This window comes from Staurois parvus, unplaced genomic scaffold (genome assembly GCF_062004578.1).
Source record: "Staurois parvus isolate SC_StPar_1 unplaced genomic scaffold, SC_StPar_1.0 ptg000581l, whole genome shotgun sequence".
NCBI lineage: Eukaryota > Metazoa > Chordata > Amphibia > Anura > Ranidae > Staurois > Staurois parvus.
In genome coordinates this window covers 6796211-6802500 of record NW_028318377.1, presented here as the reverse complement: position 1 = coordinate 6802500, position 6290 = coordinate 6796211, and positions in this window count along the sequence as shown.

Here is a 6290-nt window from a genome sequence, read left to right as displayed (position 1 = left end):
TGACACTGGAGTGTTTTTTTTGCATGATACACGTGTGGCACTTTAGTTCTGGGATTTAAAAGGTAATATACTATGTTGAGATTTTGTTTTTTGAGGTATTTGAAGAGCACCTGTGATTGATTTGCATCTTCTTCAGTGGAGTAGGAAGCGTCTTCCTATCAAGAAATTGATCTTTGTTTGGACACATTATTTGGACACTTTGCATATTGGGACTTTATTTTATTTTTGTTCTTTTATATATATTTGATATTTTTTATTTTTTTGGGTAATCTCTTTGGGTCTTGATTTTTTCACTATAATTGTGGGTTTTGGGTTTAAGTCAATGAATATATGTGATACTGTGTAGGTGTCCTGCGGTCAGCAATCTGTCCCACTACTGTAGGAGGAAAATGCAACAGGCCGCTCTATCTCCATCAGAACAGAGCAGATAAGATGTAGGCCTCACAGTTTCTCTTACTCAGTGGAAAGGGTCTGTGGAAAAAGTTGTCCACAGAAAGAAGTCCCACTGTCTTTTTAAACGGGTCCTGCGGATCTCTCTGGTGCAACTGTGATCCTGAGTCAAGGTGTATCTGCTGATTGCTCCCTCTTAGGTTCCCTGTTGTCCCGCTTTCTGCCGCTTGCTCATCCTCTGTTCGTGTTTCTCTTTTTCTACTGGTACAGCACACTCCTGTGCTGCTCTCTGGATTCTTGCCACTTACATTTACCTGCCAAACACATCCTCCTCATTTCCATGCACCAAGGAGCAGGGCTAAAGGTCAGACCACCAGATGTGGCCAAAAAGGTGCCTCCTTCTGTCCTGCTTGCTTCTTGTGGCTGTACTGTCCAATCCAGCCTTTCTCAACCTTTTTACCCAAAATTAATCCTTGAAACAATTTTTAGGTCTTAGAGAACCCTACTGAAAGTATTTAATTGGGGGTCAGTGGGAATAATTTCTCCTTACGTTGGTGGCTGGTGGAAAGAATTCCTCCCTTACAGTTGTGTTCAGAATACAACCTTTACAGACAGCTAAAAAGGTCATTGGTGTCATGCCACTGGTTTTGTCACGTGGTATTGGACCTGGAAATATGCAGTCACCTTTAGATGTGAGGTCAATCAGCCACAGCTCAAAGAAACCTTAACAACCATGCCATGGCTGGTCCAATATATTGGCAGAAGATAGGAGAACAGGCTGTCTAATAACCGTGTTGTGTTATTTTGCATTATTAAGGGACCGCCAACCAGGGCTTCAAATTCAAGAGTTACTTTAATATAAAAAAAATGTAAATATGTTTGATGGGAAAATTATCTCCCCACAGGCCAGACTCAAAGAACATCGACAGACATTGGAAGCCACCAGATGTGGTAACACCCTGTCAGCCTTATCTTGTAGAGCACATCTGATGTACATGGATTCTGATATAATGCTACTTAATGATTGGATAGATATGAAGTAATAGAGTAATAGCAGCCTTTTAACCAATGATGTTAAAACCTGATTTTGACCTGCCCAAAGCTTTAAACCCTATGCAATCTCAAGGATAGGGGTGTTAGGGTTTGGCAGCAGTCCCCTGGCTTGTAAAGTGGACTCCTACACTTGTGGTAAATGCACACTTATTTAATTGAACATATTCAAACACTGCTGTAAATGGTCTATGTCCAGGTTCTATTGTGTCTACCAGCACAAACCCCCTTTAAAAAGATATCTAATGGTAGCTATGGAACTCTGCCCTTTGCACGTCACACAGCAAAATATATTAGTATTTAATAACTTACAAAGCCAATATGAAATCGGCTTTTACTCACAAGCATTGCTTTTTGCACTACCATTATTGATTAAACCCATTGGGTTAATGACATTTCCATTCCATTGCTCTTTAGTTTTTTTTTTCCATGTATTCACCTTATAGACAATCATAAGCCTGTAAATAACATACATCAGCAAAGACAAAAAAAAGACAAAAACAAGATGTCAAATACGTCAACAACTGAAGTCAATGTAGTAATAATTAAATTGCTACAGCTGAGTGGTAATAATCGAGATATAATTTATAATTATTTTTCCAGGGAATGAAGTTCTTCTAACCACACAACAGATTGTTCGGTGGATTCCTGCCAAGAATACTAACAATCATCATACAACATAAGATGGATGGATTTTATCATTTGGAACAGATATTGCAAATTATTTGTTTATTCATTTGCAATGTGCTTTTGAACTAGAAAATGTGACAGCCTCAAAGAGTTACTTCCTTAGCACTCCCCCCCCCCCATCTCTTTGCACATCATAGTCCTTATCCTCTTCTAGGAGTGTCTAATACTTGTCTGTGCTGTCCAAGCTCCCCTTCACCTTCCTACATAACCTTTGATATAGTTTTCTGGGGAGGAACAAAGGGGAATACTATAGAGCAGGGTTTTTCAACCAAGGTTCCTCTAAACTAGGGGTTGTTAGGGTTCCTTGAGCAATGAACAATTTCTGCCTCTTAGGTAAGTTCCCACTGACACCATTGATCTTTTCAGCTATATGTGAGGGGGTATTTCTTTCCAATGACCTCAAGTGTAAGGAGAATTCTTCCCACTGACATCACACTAATGTATAATGAGTTGTGGATATAGTAATTTATCCAGGAGTTCCCTGAGACCGGTATGTTATTTCATGGGTTCCTCTGTGTTGAAAAGGTTGAGAAAGGCTGCTATAGAGTGTCACTTGAGTGATAGCTCTGAGACTGCTAGGGCTTCTGATGTCATATCCAAGATGGTGGCACAAGCAGCAGTCTCAGGACCTTTGGATGGCTACACAAGAAAGACTTTTACAGCTCATTAACATGCATAACTTAAACTAAATGCACATAGAAAGATTTTTGTTGAAATGAATGGTCCACTTTTGAACTTGTACCTACAGGTAAGCCTATAATATGACCTACCTGTATGTAGAGTGAATATCTAATAACTTGAGGTGTTTAGGAGATATTCACACTGGATGTCACCAGCACATGCGCTCTGAAGGGATGGCACAGGTAAGCTCTCTAGCGCACTGCTGGATTGCTTCATTCTAAGGTCAGTAGTTCATAATGTGCCATTGCCTTGAAGGGGATTTTTTTTTTTTTGAAAGACCCCATTTTTTAAATTGATCACAAAACCATCAAATGTTTTGTTGCAAATAGTCACAAGAAACATGTTGATAAAGAAAGATGCAAATAAACTGCCAAAGATTTGAGAAGAATCAAATGTGAAACTACAAGGAACCCATTATCCTCCAGTGCTGTCATATTCCAGAACCCCAGCCTACATGGAGTGCCCAGAAGTACAAGGTGTTCAGTGCTCAGAGACATGGCCGAGATAAGGAAGGCTGAAACTCGACCACCACTGAACAAGACACATAAGTTGAGACGTCAAGACTGGGCCAAGAAATATCTAAAAGATTTTTCAAAGGTTTTATGGACTTATGAGATGAGAGTGACTCTTGAAGGACTAGATGGATGGGCTGTGGATGGATCAGTAAAGTGCACAAAGCTCCACTTCGACTCAGACGCCAAGGTGGAGGTGTGGTACTGGTGTGGGCTGGTATTATTAAAGATGGGCTAATTGGACCTTTTCAAGATGGACTCAAAATTAACTCCTAAACCTACTGACAGTTGTTAGAAGACACTTTCTTCAAGCAGTAGTACAGGAAAGTGTCTGCATCTTTCTTCACTGCATGACTAGCCAGTAAAGGCATTAAAGATAAAAGAATAATGATATGGCCCCCTTCCTCACCTGAACTAAACCCTATTGAGAACTTGCGGGTGCTTCTTAAAGGGGAGAGCAAAAGAGTCCCCGGAGTACAGAACTCGCAAGCAGACTTCCTAGCCAGGGTTCAATTGGACAACAATGAGCGGTCTCTCAACACAGAGGTTTTCAATTGGATACTGACCCTCGGGATCAGTCTGGAAGTCGACCTGTTTGCCTCCCCGTGCAACAGAAAACTGGGGATGTACTACACCAGGAATCGCTGTCCCCAGGTCTTCAGGGTAGATGCTCTGACAAATCAGTGGAGGTTTTGCACGGCGTATGCATTTCCCCCGGTCCCTGTCCTCTTTAGGTTTCTTCAGAGGCTCAGAGCAGGAGCGGTGGAGGTAGTAACTGTAATTCCATACTGGCCGAATAGACCATGGTTTCCCTTACTGCTGCAGCTCAGCTTTCAGGATTCAATTCCTCTCCCTCTCAAGCCAGACCTGCTATTGCAGGGGGCCATTCTTAACCCTTGCCCAGTCCAGTTTCATCTATTGGTCTGGTTCTTGAGAGGGGGAGCTTGGAGGCCTTAGGCTGTCCTGCTGAAGTCATCCTTGCCCTGATGAATGTCAGAACACCAAGTACCAATAGGGTCTATGGAGGAGTCTGGTCTAAGTTTGTGGGCTATATCACAACCGTGGGTGGATCCTTTAGTAATCCAAGGGTTCAGGATGTCCTGGGATTCCTGCAGTCAGGCCTGGCCCTTTCCCTGTCGGTCAGCACCCTTAGGGTTCAAGTGTCAGCCATCTCAGCCTTCACTGGAGTATCATGGGCTGACCACTCTTTGGTTCAACAATTTTTCAAAGAAGAAGTAAGGTTTAGGCCCCAGAGGAAACCGAGGTTCCCAAAATAGGACCTTTCGCTTGTTCTGGACTTCTTCTCTGGAAGCGTTCCAGAATCATAGTGAGGGAGCTCTCCATCAAGGCGGCCTTTCTGGTGGCGGTTACATTAGCAAAAAGAGTCCCCGAATTTGGGAACCTTGGCTGTAAAGAACCATTTTTGACATTCTTCCCGGATCGAGTGGTCCTCATCCCTATGCTAGGTTCTAATCCTAAAGTGACCTCGGTCTTCCACGAGAACCAAGAGATTGTTCTGCCAACATTTAAATCCTCAGGAGTCGATGACATTTACCCCCTGGACATAGGTGAGACCTTAAGCCTATACTTGCAGGTCACAGCATCCTTCTGTAGGTCGGACCATCTATTCATTCTTTTCCCTGGGAAGAGTAAAGGAGACCGTGTGTCTCCCAGGTCAATCACGGCCTGGATCATCCAGGCCATCCAAATGGCCTACAGAGTTAAGGGCTTGGTGCCTCTGGAGGTGGTGACCGCACACTCAACCAGAAGTGTGGCTACGTCCTGGGTGACTTCCCAGTATGTCGCCCCTGAGATAATCTGCAGAGTGGCCTCATGGTTCTCAATCAACACTTTTATGGCTCATTACTCTGTAGAGCCTGCCTCCTTATCCTTTGTAAATTTTGGTTTGAAAGTCCTGTTGGTTGATGGGGCAAATTAGTCTTTGTTTGAGTAACTGCCCATCCGTGGGTGTATGGCTAGTTATTTCCCATATGTATGCTGCCATGGAGTCTGTCAAGAGAACTGAAAATTTCCTATCAAATACTTACCATAATTTTCCTTTCCTGATGGACTCCATGACAGCAGGAGTACCCTTCCAATGCCATGAGTAGGCTAGTTATGGAACATGGCCTCTGGCAAAAATTTATGGGAGTGGGGTCCTATACGTATGCTGACATGGAGTCCATCAGGAAAGGAAAATTACGGTAAGTATTTGAAAGGAAATATTCTGTTATATTTAACAAATGGGGTTTTGATTAAAATTTGATGATCTCGGTCTTGTCTCATGTACTCTAGTTCTTATCCAAGAGGCTAGTGAGTCTGCCCATCACATGAAATAGTCAACAGAGGGTTGAGAAGGGTGTTGGACAGAATGCTCTATATGGTGGCTCCATATGCTTTGAACATGAAAATTAGATAAACCTAGGATTTAGGCACTTTGGGATTAAAGGTGAGGTCCACCTTTTGCAAAAAAACCCTCAAAAAACATACCTATGTATATCTGCAGAAAATAAAGATGGCGACGGAGCAACACACCACACCGGAGCTCTGTCACCCCACTGCCTAATCTGCTGCCATCCGGGTGGCAGCGGACACTACAGGGGCCCCGGAGCACCTCTGCCCCTAATGAACCCATTAGGGAGGGGTACCGACCAATCTGGGCCCCCTCCGGAATCGCACCACCACCAGAACGGGTAAGCCGCCACCACCAGAATGGCTCGCCTACTCCTCACTGTGTGCCACACAGCCGCCCCCTGTGTCCTGCCACCGCACAGCCCTGTCACGTGAGCCTGCCAGGCGGCTTACAACACCCACAGACGCCGGACCCTACAACACCCACAGGCGCCTTACCCTACCGCTCCCACAGACGCCGGGCCCTACAGCACCACCAAACGCCGGGCCCCACAGCACTTCCAGACGCCGCGCACCACAGCACCTCAAGACGCCGCGCCCCACAGCACCTCCAGA